Source organism: Python bivittatus, unplaced genomic scaffold, assembly GCF_059951505.1.
Source record: "Python bivittatus isolate LINGU-HERP-01145 unplaced genomic scaffold, Pbiv_v1 ctg000480_np1212, whole genome shotgun sequence".
Taxonomy (NCBI): domain Eukaryota; kingdom Metazoa; phylum Chordata; class Lepidosauria; order Squamata; family Pythonidae; genus Python; species Python bivittatus.
In genome coordinates, this window is record NW_028277075.1 from 70,398,648 (window position 1) to 70,412,076 (window position 13,429).

The window sequence follows — 13,429 nt, forward strand, 5'->3', positions numbered from 1 at the left end:
TCCATAATCTGTGGATGTTATGGCCCTCTGGCAAAGGGCAAATTCAATCCACCTGAAACTTACCACCGGTCCAGTAGAGATTTTTTTTTTGTCTGCGCTCAGTCATTGCTGACCCTGCAGTGACTGCTTGGACGAGTCCTTGCAGTTTTCAAGGCAATTGTTTCGGAAGTGGTTTGCCAGAGCCTCCTTCCTAGGGCAGAGCCCAGCTGGCGAGCGCAGGAGGCAGGGTTTCCGTTGCTTCGCGCCCTTTTCGGGCGCGCGCAGTTTTTCACGCTTACTGGCAACTGCTCCCGACTCCTTTTTTGCAAGGCGCCGCCAGCATTTTTCCTCCCACTGGAGTGAGAGTACCCATTTGTCTACTCACGTGAGTTTTCGACCTGTTGGGTTGACAGGAACTGGGGAGGAAACAGGAGCTCACCCTGTTTAACGTGAAGGCTGGACTCGAACCGCTGAAGCATAGACCATTTCTGGCCAGCAACTTTCAGCGTCATTTCAGTGCTAGTGAAGGAGCATTGAATTTATCTGTGTTCTGGTCATGGACCACTGAAAGCTGGCAATAGGCCTATTTTATATCACTAAGCAAACATTCTTCAACAGCAGGGTTGGATGACAAACAGCTATTTCACTGGAACCCACTGCTCTATTATGAGCTGCTGTTACCAATTTATACGCTCACTATATATCAACTGTACTGTTTGGTCAAAAATGACAGGCTATGAGAATGATATGGAAAAGGATGCTACACTGGACATACAAAAGAACCAGCTGATGTCTTAATAATTAAAAAGGATGTACAAATAACAAACCAAGAGAGTGACCTGGATAGTTTTCCTATATTGGATTTACAAAAGAGGCTTGTTAAAGCTTTGAAGAATTTTGTGAGACGGGACAAAGAAAAAGTGAAAAGAAATCAAGTTCTAGGACATTATTTGAAGGGACTAAAGATCAAGATTGTTAAAAATAAAAGGAAGGGATATAAAGGTGGTTTATTTGATCAAGGTTAAAATAGATATGTTGCTATCTCTGATAATCCTTAATGGACTTTTGCTGATAAGGACTGAAACGACAAGGCTTTAAGATTTGTTTATAGATAAGAGATGGGATATGGGAAGAAGTGATTACTTGTATTTTAAGAGAAGGTGAAAAGTTATTAAAATTATTTATACTTGTGATGAAGGGGGAATCACTTCTTCATATATTTCTTTTCTTTTTCTTTACTATATTCTTATTTTTTCTTTCTTTTCTATTTTTCTATTTTTTCTTTCTTTTCTGCACCTTCTATTTTTTCTTCTTTCTTTTCTTTTTTTAGTTTGTATTAGTTTTTATCTTTGTAATTGTAATTTTAATAAAATTACTATTAAAAAAAGGAAAATATCATGGAGGTCATCCATTCCTTGCTCAAGAAATATCTTTAAAATGGCTACTCAGATCCACTTAAAAATCCTAGCAAAGGGGAGGCCACCAACTCTTCTCCAGGTAGTCTGTGTCATTATTCAACATCTCACACCATTAGGAAGTTCCCCCTAAATTTAAGGAAAAATGGCTTTCCTGCATTATCCATGTTAAATCCAGATGTGTGTTCTTCCCAAGTTAAAATAGCCAAAACATTCAGCATGATTTCAGTATGTATGCCATCAGTGTAAAGAATGAAACTTGATGCAAAGGATACAGAAAGTCCCCTAGATACAAACTTTCAAGTTGCAAACTTCCGCCACTACGAACATGATGGACCCGGAAGTTGGAACCAGAAGTCAGGATGGAAGTCAGGAGAAAGCATGACACAAACTAACCCTTTCCCGCCATCTCCTGACTTCCGGTTCCAGCTTCCAGTCCTGACTTCTCGCATGGTCGGTTGTGTTTGGTGTGTGGCGACTGCAAATTGCAGACTGCAAATACCTGCAATTAAGCAGAAGAGTCCAGAAGGGGACTGCCAATTATGTAAGGCGCGAACTGCGCATGTCTGTTTTGCTTGTTGGACTTACAAACAAAACGGACTTACGAACAGCCTCTCGGAATGTAACCTGTTCATAAGTAGGGGACTATCTGAATTTTCAAAGCAGTGCTGGAAATATGTCACATCCTCCTGCAAACAGGTGAGAAGAATATTATCAGGACTCTTTAATATTTTATGACAATCCCTACTTATCCCAACACTACAGGATCAATGATATATGCTTTCCTTTCTTCTCATAATACATAACATACCTGTCAGAGATTTGCAAAATGTATATAGAATTTGAAATGCATTAGATAAATCAGAGATGCACACCTTTTCTTGAGGTTGACTTTTGAGATCATCCTCCAAATTAGGCAGGGCCAAGCCAAAGTAGGAAGCAGGGCCCATACCAAAATATCTTTAATTTAAGGTACTTTACATTTAATCAAAGGGAAAGTAATTACATATAATTATTACATAATAGTATCAAATAATATTACATACAATAATGCATTATTCTTCCCCCTCCATTTACAGTCGATGGCCCTGCAGAGGTCTGGAGCTCACATGATGTTCTGAAAAATACCTTCTCAAAAAGTATCCACTGACTGTCTTTTGTGGTCCAGCTTACTGGCAGTAGCCAATCTTAGATTACTGTATAGGAGTGCGTAGAGACCCCATTCTCATGAACTCTGACAGAATTAAAAGCACTTCAGAGCCCAGCCATAAACTGTATAATGGAAAGATACTGCCCCCAAAGTCACAAGTCAATATACTACAGCTGCACACACATATATGGCATAATTTTAACTGTGTTATAAAGAAACGTAGACTTTGCTCACACACAGGCATTTAGCACAACAATCTAAACTAGGCTAAAACTAATGGCCAGTTTACCAGTTTAAGATAGTATATGTTATGAATACAGTTTTCACTGCCAGTGAAAATATTTCTAGGGAAGACCCTTTTTAAAAATGGTCATTATGATTTTAAAAACAGAAATGTAACAATTACTGGGTTTACTCATCCTATGAACCCACTAGTTCATGGCAAAACAACATTTTCCTGTCCACTCCTAGAATTTGGAGATGTTCTCCGACCTCAAATTTGAGGCCAAAATTGTCTTTCAGAAACTTAACCTGAGCAATAACCGACTGCTGTTGGCAGAATAATAGTTTGCTTGGCACTCCAAGCACTCCAGTTATTAGTCAACCTATTGGCTTGCCTGAAAATGCGGGGAGAGGAAAAGGAAATAAGACAACTATGCTAATTCTATTTACAGCTCTTCCACTGAGACTCTGACAGAGTAAGTGGAGGACAGAACAAAAAAAAGTACTAACATTACTCCTGTTCCTTGGATTATGATCTTCACTTATTCACAGCATTATTTCCATGAAAGGAAAAGGATCCCATCACTGCAGATCCGGAAACATGATCCATTTGTCAGTGCTGTTGTGATCTCTGTGGAATAACTGCCTGAAATTCCTGCTAGGGCTACTATTTATTGGTCATTTGGGATGCTGTAAAAAATTTTTTATAGCAACTGGATGTGACCAGCTGGTCATAGCCAGGAAGATTAAACTGGTGGAATTTAAAGCCTTTTCAAACAGTCCTGTGAGCGATCCCTTGACCCAAAGTAAGCATATTTATTTATTCATTCATTCATTTTATATGGCTATCCATCTCAAACATATGACTCTAGGCAGCTAACAGAATGAAAAACAGATAAAAACATTATAACAACAATAAATAACAAACATGGGAGCCAAGATAAAACCAAACAACACCATCAACATAATCAACTTATGGGCTCAACCACACAACCTGGGCCCCAGACTTGGCATCCAAGTCAGGTTTTTAAGGTCTTATGGAAAGCCAGCAAGGTTGGGGCAAGTCTAATCTCTGGGGAATGATGTTCCAGAGGGTGGGCAGCATAACAGAAAAGGCTCCCCTCCTGGGACCTGCCGGATGGCACTCCCTAACAAATGGGACCTGGAGCTTACCTCTCCTGCGGATCTCACAGGATGGATAGACACAACCTGGGAGAGGTGGTACCGCGAGTAACCCAGTAACCCAAATGCCAGGTCACCTGGGAGACAGCAAGCATGATTAACACTGTTGCTTTTAATGTCCTTAGGCAATGTGCAGCAACATCCAGGGCAGGTGGGGGGGAGGGCAAAATCTGCACTCCAACACCTTAAATGCTGCACCACACTCTCTTCCTAATTAGAAAAGGGATTCCCCTGCAAAGGGAATTAAGTCAGGGCAGCCGTGCCCTTTAACCCCTCTTGTGCTGTAACCTGAGATGCAGCCCCCCAAAAGAGAGATGAAAGGAAATTCATTTCAACACAAGGGGGATTACTGCTCTCCTTACTGTTGATCTGACCTTTAGAATTCAACATCATGAAGGGCAGATACAAAGACTGTCTCATTTTCAAAACAAGGGGAGTAGTCTTTTAATGGCAACTGAACGAAGCATTCACAGTATAACAGTAATACAAACTCTGGTGTCAAGGAAAGGAACAGCCCGCACAATTTGGGCATCTGGTCAGTTCCTTTCCATTTGATCTCTTTTGTCTCCTTCCTTTAAGTAACCGGTTATCGTCTGGAGAGGAGTACAGAGATAAACTTGAAGGAGGAATGCAAGAACAGCTAAACAAACATCACCCTAGCTCTAGGAAAGAAGAGGGGGTGAGAAAGAGACTCATGATAACCCTGTCTTGATTACATTTGGGCAGAGGGGGCAGACCAAACTCTGGCAAGTTTTCAAGATTCTATGGTTGTTGTTATATTTATAACCTGCCTTTATTTTGTGCAACTCAAGGTGGCGTACATAATGCCCCCACCTCCAATTTTCCCCCAACAAGGATCCTGTGAAGTGGGTTGGGCTGAGAAAAAGAGTGGTTATTATTTATCGCCTACAACACTAATGTAGACTTCCAGAGGTCCTTGAGGTGATTGTTTCCTGCCTCAAAGAGCTGACATCATCAATCTTAAAAGAATAACAAAATGCATCATGGCACAATGCAGCAAATGATATTTAAACAATTTTAGTAGGAAACAGAAAGATCTCATTCACAAACATTTAAAGAATTATGCATAGGTACAACAAGAAAAATGAAGAAAACATATACAGCTCTTGAATGTAGTACAAATCTGTTTTGAGCCCAATTAAAGTTTAGTCTTTGGTATCAAATTTAGATGTTCGTATTAGAATGTTCTATCATATAATCTGTTTTACAATCCCTCATAAATATCCTGTGTAATGAATCCCTATTTTCACTTTGCAGATTAAGGCCTGATTAAGGCTTGGAAAGATCTGACCATGCCCAGCCTTTTTTTTTTTTTTTTTAACCTTTCAAGGCTTTTTTATTCACTAAATTTTATTCTAAACTGCTTTGAGATTTTTTTAATGGCTTGGAAATATTTCAAACAAATAAGTGAAAATGTGTTGCACTGGTATTCCTGCATGCTCCAGAGCACCTATCTGGAGACAAATCCCAAATGTCCTATTAATTACTACATTCATCAGTCATCCACCTAGCACCCACAAACTGAATTCAGAGACAAAAATTGGATTCTTTGTTTGGACATGGCTCTCCCAAGTGAATTAAAAGCCAGCATAGACACTCAACGCTTTATGGCTTTTGGCAAAAACAGATTAGCAAATTTTAGCTGTGGAAAACAGAACCCTAGTCTCCAGACTCCTTCCTTTCTACAGTCTAGACCAGTTTTGCTCAACCTTGGCCACTTAAAGATATGCGGACTTCAACTCCCAGAATTCCCCAGCCAGCATGGCATTTGAGCTCCAAGGAGTATTTTCTCCATTCGTTGTCCCTGGAAACAATACAAACCCTCTTCTACAGTTCATATATGGCTTCAATTCTTAGCACACAAAAGGGAGATGTTTGATGTAGATTGAGATGAACTATAAGTAACAAGATGTCTATAATCCAATTAAACCACATTCTACTTCTCTACTCCTAATCAGAGCTGAAAGCAAATTACGGGTTTATCCAGCACCATTAGCCAAGTTGTCTGGAGGTGATGGGAGTTGGTCAAACTCTAGAAGGCTACAAATCCCACACCTGTTCCTGGAGGGAAGCAACCCAAATCCATAGGAACCCTGCCAGAATGTCCAAGACTCATTAATACTTGTACACTGCCTTGCTATTATAAAAGGGACTACTCTCTCAAAATAAAGCAAAAAACCAAAAAACAAAGAGAGACAGGGCAGCCAATGATTTGAAATAGCACCTCAAACCAATATAAACAAAATCTTCTTCACAATTTGGTAGAATCTGAAAACAAAGGGATTGGGAAGTATCTCAGTAGGGAGGAGTGAACCACAGAAAAGCCCCCGTGATGTACCCCACCAACCCATAAGATACAGAGAAAGGCCTCCACATCATGTGTAGGGTGATTATGAGAACAATAATCTTTTAATTGCCCTCTTAATCATCTTCATAAGTAGTCTAATGAAACATTAGGTATAAATGCAACTAAATAGATACTGCTGCTGCTACTGCTAATATACTACTACTATACTAGGTGACTAGGAGCCACTACTGTTTGATTTCTCCCACTCTTTTCCTTCAACCACTTCTTCTTTTCCTCTGATCTGCTGGTTTGCAGGATGCCACTGGTTTCTGTCACGATGACTGAGGAAGGAAACTATTCTTCCTCCCTTCCTGAGAAATCACTCCATTTCTTTCATTCCCACAGTTAAAGTTCTGTATTATCTTTTACAATGAGATGTTACTGAGTAACTGATTGTTTGGCTATGTAATCCCCAGTGTTATGCTGTCTTGTTAGTATACTTAAGAGAGGGAAATTACTTGGGCAAAAGCTCTTTATCCATGTCCTGATCCCTGACCCCTTAACATCCGAGGCTAGTAGGAACACCAGTCAGTCTCTTCTTCTGCTTGCTCCCCAACAGTCCCCCTGAACACAGCTCTCCTCTTTTCGCAAATCATAGGCTGCCATTCTGCCACAATCTAGATCATCTGACTTTGAACTGGATTGGTCAACTCCAAAAAGGTGAATGAATACCACCAGTTTCGTTTTTTTCTTAAACTTGGTAATATCTTAACAAATATGTCTATGAAATTTTCTGTATCTTAACATTCAAGTGAAGCAAAGTATCCAGAAACAGGACAAATAAAAACCTAGGAAGGAAATATCTATAAAAAGCAGGGATATTGCAGAGATTTAGCGGCAATTTCTGCAAAATCTAACCATCAAAATCTTATGTTTTCTGTGCTCTTTCTTGTCAGCTAATATTCTATTTCTTATGCTTATATTCTGACCTTCTTCCGTAAAGATATTTTAATCTCACAGCAACCTTGTAAACTAGTTTATGCAAAGAAAGAGTGACTTTCCCAAGGTCGCTTACCAAATGAGCTTCCAGCTGGCCAGGGAACTGAGTCTGGATTTCCTATCACCAAAGCCATCACACTAAAACACACGATCTATCTCATAACATCATCCTAGTCAAGTTCATTTATCCTCTCCTTTTGCCCTTGCCCTTATTTCATCAGGAGACATTGTCACTTTAGAACAAAAGAAATACTAGTAAAAGCAGGCATGTAATTAGCCTCGACAAGGGTGACATTGTGAAGCAGTTTATCTCGACCAATGAATGGGCCATAACTCTAAACCACAAGTTGGAAATCTTCAGGCTTTTGATATCTGCTTTGTCTTTATTTGAATGGTCTCCAATAAATATTCCCAACATCCACTAACTACAGCCAAGTGCATGCATGGGCTCTCAGTGAGGAGGATGAAGAAGTAAAAAAAAAAAAGGGGGAAAGGTTCCCTGAGCAGAATTTCAGTCCAGTAATTTTTCTTTGCCAGAACTGAATATTCAGTCTTTTCTCACATAAATCAGTCCTATCCCACCTCAACTTTCCTTTATTTCAGCAGGCAGAGAAGTAATCTGTTAATTATGCTATTCTTAATTGTTGGAAGTAAAACACCCTTCCTGGAAAGTGGCTTTCCATTTACCTTTTCCCAACCTTGCACTAGACCATATTTAAAATTGGAGGCACGCTTCAGTGTACAGGGAAGAAGATATATTTATAAGTTCATGAATCTCCCCATACCCCACACAATCTCACAGATAAGTGCAGGAGGAATGGACTGTTGCCCCCTCCAAATCTGCTCTAGATTCTTGGGAACTCTCTGGAGCATATTTAGGAAGCTGATGAGAATAAGTATGAAGAGGAAACCTGTGCAGTTTTGGATGTAAACTGAGCTTTGAAATACCTTATTGTACATATTGGAAATAAGTTTGGTTTGTATAGGGCAGTGATTTTTCAAATAATAAATAGAATACTTACTGAGGTGCACCTGGAAAAACTACATGTACCATGCACTTAATAGGTTCAGGCAACGAGAAGTCTCCATTCCCAAGGGAGGGGAGTAAAAAAACAGATTTTCTGATAGAAGGAAGAGAAAATTCATTTACCCAGATTCTCCATTTTTTAGCCATTGCACAATGTCAGATATCACCCTTTGTTTCTGGTCTCAGAAGAGAGCAGATTTTTCTTCATGCTAGTCAGCAGAATGCAAAACAGCTGTTTCCCACAGTAGTATGTGTCACTTAGCAAACCATTTTAGATTCTCAACTCAAATACAAAGAGAAGCCTAGGAGAGAGATGCAGGCAGACTAAAGGATCAGCTGTTTAAACAACAGAACAACATCTTTATCCACTTTCAAAAGCAGGTGTTGATTGGCAAGTCATCTTCTATTATTAATACCTAGGCATCTGCAAAAGGGTTTTCCATCTATTATATTGGATGAAAGCCTCTATGAGGTTCAGCTTTTTTTAACGTGCTAACATCCCAAGGCCCTGGGAAAACCACAGTGTTGATGGATGATTCAGACTGGGGACAACATCAGAAGGCAAAGCCTTCCACAGACTGCAAGACTTCTTAAGGTCAAGGAGAGAAAAAATATAACTTGATATGTTTCCTTGGATATCTGGGCTCCTTCACAGCAGTTGGGTAGAGTGGAGCTACCTCCCCTTTACCAAAGAGCTGAGACAGCAGCAAAAGCCCCACTCCCCTGTGCTGGGCACCCAAGCATTACAAAATGAAGGCAAGCCCATTGTGAGGAATACTTGTTCTCTACCGTTCAGATCTCAGCAGACCAGCAAGCTTTGTACGGTATAGCTGCATGCGTGAGACAGGCCACGCAAGCAAAGGGGGGTATGGAAATGAAAATCACTCTCCAGTGGTCATAACCCTCTCTATAAAGGCTAGAATAAAAGAAGCCTGCCCATCCCCTTCTCCTTCAGAACACATAGGACCTGAGATTCTCTCACTTCAAAAGAAACCTCCAAAGGGGATGACAAAGCACCAATTGTCTTTCTTCTCTTCAAATACAGTTGACATGATTCCCCAGTTAAGATACCGTTTGGATATTTAACCTCAGTTTCACCAAATCTTGTGGTACCTGATATGCAAGTGAAGTTCTAAATCAGGACATCAGGATTTATGGCCCTCTAAATGTTGCTAAACTACAGTTCCCCTCATCTTTAATGCCAGCAATGGCAGCCAGCAGTTGGGATTTAGCAACATCTGGAGGGTCATGTGCACCTCACCCATGCTCTAAATGTTGGTCTAATTCTGGGTAGGTGAGCAGTCTTCTTTTGCCTTTCACAAAGCTATCCTGAATGCATGATTAAGAAAGCCAATGCATTCATTCTCATAACCACGATCTCAACTTTAGTTAGAAACGTCCTCCATCTCTATCATTTTTGTCAGTTTAGCAGTATGCTTTCTTATAGCGCTCCAGATCTGGGCTATAAAAACAGGGACAGACACTAGATGGCAGCAAGTAGATACAGAAAACACTAACCTCCTACTGCCATTTAATTGTTACCCAGATTTTTGCAGCCCAAGACTGGGAGCCTTACTTTCTAAGCCAAGAAACATTTGTTTCAAATGTATGGGGAATCTCCCCATTCAATTTATACATATGACTTAATGGAAACTTGAAGCGCAACTGATTGTAAGTTTGGAAGGAATACAATAGTAGTTTTCCTACTATCCAGGAAAACAATTAAACAACAATTTGTACAGCTTCCTCCCTGTGCACTAGTCACTCTCTGATATTTCTAGAGAAACCACTAAGCCAACATAGGCAAATAACCAAATGTTGTAGATTACAAGCCTCACAATCTTTTTCCACTAATCAAGCTGCCTGATACTGAGCGGATTTTACGTCCAAAACAGAGGTTACCAGATCCTCTGTTATCGCTGTACGTCAATTAGTCAAGCAGATAAAGCGAAAGCTTGAGGTTAAGCATGTTTATGAGCTAGGAAGGACTAAAATAATTAGCTGAAATCTGCACACAGATGGTATCTTTAAACTTTACTACTCTTTCTGATTGTAATCACAATTTGGCCAGAGCCCAGAAATAATAGGTCAGAATTTCAGTAATTTCTCCCTCAGCATTAGGGGAAATTGCTACTTTTGAAACAGGCCACACTCTACTTCTTGATAACATATATAATTTCAGCTGAAGAAGTCCCGAAACTTCAGGCTGCAAAGTTTGCCAATTATCAGTTATATATTTGGATACATGTTTAAAGCTTCCCCAAAGCAAAATAAAAAAGGTTTTATTTCTCATTAGGCAAGTTTGGGGTAGCAGTTAAGGCACCAGGCTAGAAACCGGCAGACTGGGAGTTGTTGTAAACTTTATTGTCATTGTACCTCGTACAATGAAATTAAATGCCATCCCCAGTGCACCCCAGTTCTAGTCCCAGTTGGGTGACTTTGGGGCCAGTCACACCCCCTCAGCCCTAGGAAGGAGGCAAGGGCAAACTACAGGCATACCTCGTTTTATTGTGCTTCGCTTTATTGCACTTTGCAGAAATTGTGGGTTTTTTTACAAATTGAAGGTTTGTGTCAACCCTGCATCAAGGAAGTCTATCGGTGCCATTTTTCCAACAGCATTTGCTCACTTTATGTCACTGTGTCACATTTTGGTAATTCTCGCAATTGTGGCCTGACCCAAAGCCATATATATTCTGAGAGTCAATCAAGAGCGCTGCTAAGCCAGGCATATAAAAGGATAAAAAGGTCTAATGCAAAAAACAAAAAAACCCTGATCTGGTGCAAATTATTAAGCCTTAATTCATGGTTACTTCAGAATATGCAGTTTCAAATTATTTCAAAATATAAGATTGCACAAGTCAGAATGACATCCCAATTTAGCAAGCCTATTTAAAATAAAGCAGTCATGGATCATATCAATAGTTGCTGTTTACTCTTATTGTGATAATTTTGATTTCTGTTTATTTTAGATTCATCACTGGGCTCCCATCACAAAGCATTCATCTTTCTGTTGAAGCAGAAAACAGTATATTTTCTTGTCTGTCCTTTTAAATAAGTGAAACACAATTTCATTAAGATTTCTGTGTCCAAAGAGTTTCAGATGTTTTATTAGGACTGAGAAACTCAAGTTATCGTGAATTCTTCCACAGTCTTTAAGGATCAATTAACTTATTTTTACTTTAAAAAAATCATTTGGAGTTCTTAATTGATCTGAATATCTTAACAATATATAAGAACATGACATTAAACCATATTTCACATTCACATAGCTTTAATTTCTCATAAAGGATTATGAGGTGTATGGGAACAACAGAATTAACTGGCTTATGGTTGCTTACAGTTATGGTTATAGCTGTAAAGACCCAACCAAAATTCAGGTTGCTGATGACTATTAGTTTCAAACCTAACAATATGAATTTCACCAGGTTATATTGTGTATTGCTTTGCCAGAATGAAATCCGCCCATAAGGTGAGAACAACTTAGAAGGGCCTGTGAAAAAAGATGTGTGGGGGAATGATGAAGTGAAAGGTACATTGATGAGGTAAAATACACAGAAGAGAATGATCATTGAAGAAAATTAAGTTGGGAGAAAGATATTGTTCAAACCTGAATTGAGGGAAAAGAATGTAACAAAAGAGTAAGGAACAGTTAAGGTTCAAAGAAGCAGAGAAAATGTAATTTTGATAGAGACTTAAAAAACTGTTGTGGAAATGGGTAAAAAGGTCCAACAAGAATTCTTCAGAAGAATAAATGGGATTAAAAATAAATGAAATATTTTGGGAAAAACTGAAGTGAAAGAATGTTGGAAAAAGTATTTTAAAGAGTGGTGTGGGAATGATAGTAATTTGTCAGAGAGTGGAATTGAAGTGAATGGTATGTTAAATCTCAGAAAAAGTTGATGAAAATGAAGTCATAAATGCTGTGAGAATGTTGAAAAATTGTAAGGCTGCAGGTATAGATGGAGTAACTGGAGGAAGTGTTAACTATGGGATCTGTTTTGCTTTAAAATGCCACTTGTTTAACGTGTGAATGAAGTGTGCATCTGTGCTAGATGATTGGAAAAATGGCATTATTGTTTGTCTACTCGGAGGGGAAGTGATTGCAAAGAATACAAGGAGATTATTTCTTAAGCATACCTGGGATGGGGTTTGCAGAATTCTGATCGAAAGGATAAGAGAAGTGAAAATGAACAAGATTTGGAAAGTGCAGTGTAGTTTTATAGCATGCAGAAGATATACAGGTCAGATTTTTGCTCTTCAGCAGATCACTCAGAAATGTTTATTGTATGTTTGTTGATTTAGATAAAGTGAATAGACTTAAATTATGAAATGTCTTGCACATATATGGAGTTCAACGCCATAAGAGCTGCATATAGTAGAAATTAAGCATGCATGAAAATATATGGATTGATAACGGAATGGTTCATCATTGAGCAGAAAGTAAGATTAGGATGTATAATGTCCCCCGGCTTATTTAATGTAGTTATGGAGAAATATGTAAAGAGATTTTTAAAGTTCTGTTGGTTGGAGACATGAAGGCTGAAATACTTTTGCATGGAGATGATACTGTCTTGCTGAAAACCTATTTTATGATTTCCAGCAAATGTCAGACTCTATGATGCAACAAAGAGTATGGAGATGAAAAAGTGTATTAAAGCTCAATGACAGGACTTAAAATTTGTGGAAAGGAATATAAGCTGAAATGCTATGCAGATGATGCATCACAGAACCACAAAAGGGAATAAAACAATTAATGGAAACAATTTATAGTTTTGGAGAATACTCTGAATATAAAATCAATATTCAGAAAACAAAAATAATTACAAGATTTTTAACACAAGGAGAAATCAATCTTCTGCATGAAGAACCTGGTTGTCAGATAGCTCACTCAGTGAAATATCTTGGTCTGTATCTGACAGGCAACAATCAAGAAATACATCTAAATAACTATGTTAAATTATGGCGAGAGATTAAAAGACACCTTCAAAGGTGGAGGAACATAAAGTTACCTTGGTTAGGATCAACTGCAATTATCAAAATGAATGTATTACCCAAGATAAATTATTTATTCCAAATGGCACCAATCAGGAGAGAACTTTACGAGAATGGCAAGAAACTGTCAATAAATTTATATGGGGTGGGAAAAG